The 1127-nt window shown below is 48.6% G+C and overlaps 1 pseudogene; it reads left to right on the top strand.

Moving 5' to 3' along the window:
• The first annotated feature begins 273 nt into the window (after positions 1-273).
• LOC139260564 (5S ribosomal RNA) lies at positions 274-392 on the top strand (annotated as a pseudogene).
• The last annotated feature ends 735 nt before the right edge of the window (positions 393-1127 follow it).

Here is a 1127-nt window from a genome sequence, read left to right as displayed (position 1 = left end):
CACCTGAATTGCTCAGGAGTTTACACATTACTGTGACGTGCCTACCACACAGCTCCATCATGCTTTACATGCAAAACCAGCTACACACAATTTCACCAATCACTAGCTTTGCCCAAGTGTGACCCTCAAAATACAACAAATAACTTCCTGGATGTAAAGGAGCTGCTCTGATAGTTTCTAACAAAAATGGGAAATGAAAATGTTGTCATGTTTACTGATTGCTTATTTGTATGCCACCTGAAACTTTAAATTGTTGTTGTGAATTGTGATGGCGGCTATGGCCATACTAGTCTGAAAATGCCCGATCTTGTCTGATCTCAGAAGCTAAGCAGAGTCAAGCCTGGTTAGTACTTGGGTGGGAGACCGCCTGGGAATACCAAGTGTAGTAGACTTTTAGCTGTCCGGACACGCCATGGCGTACCATCTTGCCATCTGGAGGAGGCGGGGGTCCTCGATGGAGTGCAGGAGTCCTCCCACTATTTATCGGGGACTTGGCCTGGAGGGTGGTGCACGGAGCAGACCCATGCAACAAATTTTTAAGCCGGTTCACGGGCTCCCAGGCCGCCTGCAATTTCTGCGGTCTGGAGGAGTCCGTGTTCCACGTTTTTATTGAATGCGCGAGGTTGCAGCTCCTGTTCAACTATTTAAAGGGGCTGCTCCTGAAATTCTGGTTGCACTTCAGTCCCACACTCCTGATCTTTGGGCATCCTGTGCGGAGGGGAGCGGGTAGGTCCGAAGGACTCCTCATAGGACTGCTCCTGGGCATGGCCAAGGGGGCCATCAGCCGGTCCAGGGGGTCATTCAGCCTGACTGCCTGCCTCTCTTCCGTGCCTGCGTCCGAGCCAGGGTGTCCTTAGAGATGGAGCACGCGGTGTCCACCGGTACGCTCGCGGCCTTCCACGAGAAGTGGGCACCAGAGGGACTGGAGGGCATCGTTAGCCCCGGCAACTAAATTTTAATTTGATTTTATATGTTTTAACGTTTAATTTGTTTTAATTGCCGGTTTTAGTGTCCCCCTCCCCTTTTATAGGGGGCACTTGTGTATATATATATCTGTGGTTTTACTGCCCAAAAAACTTTTAAAAAAACATGAAAATCACAAAAAAAAACAACAAAAAACACAAAAA

The sequence above is a fragment of the Pristiophorus japonicus genome, chromosome 3 (genome assembly GCF_044704955.1).
Source record: "Pristiophorus japonicus isolate sPriJap1 chromosome 3, sPriJap1.hap1, whole genome shotgun sequence".
Classification (NCBI taxonomy): Eukaryota; Metazoa; Chordata; class Chondrichthyes; family Pristiophoridae; genus Pristiophorus; species Pristiophorus japonicus.
Note: the sequence above shows the minus strand (reverse complement) of the source record. Positions and strands in the feature narration are given on the sequence as shown.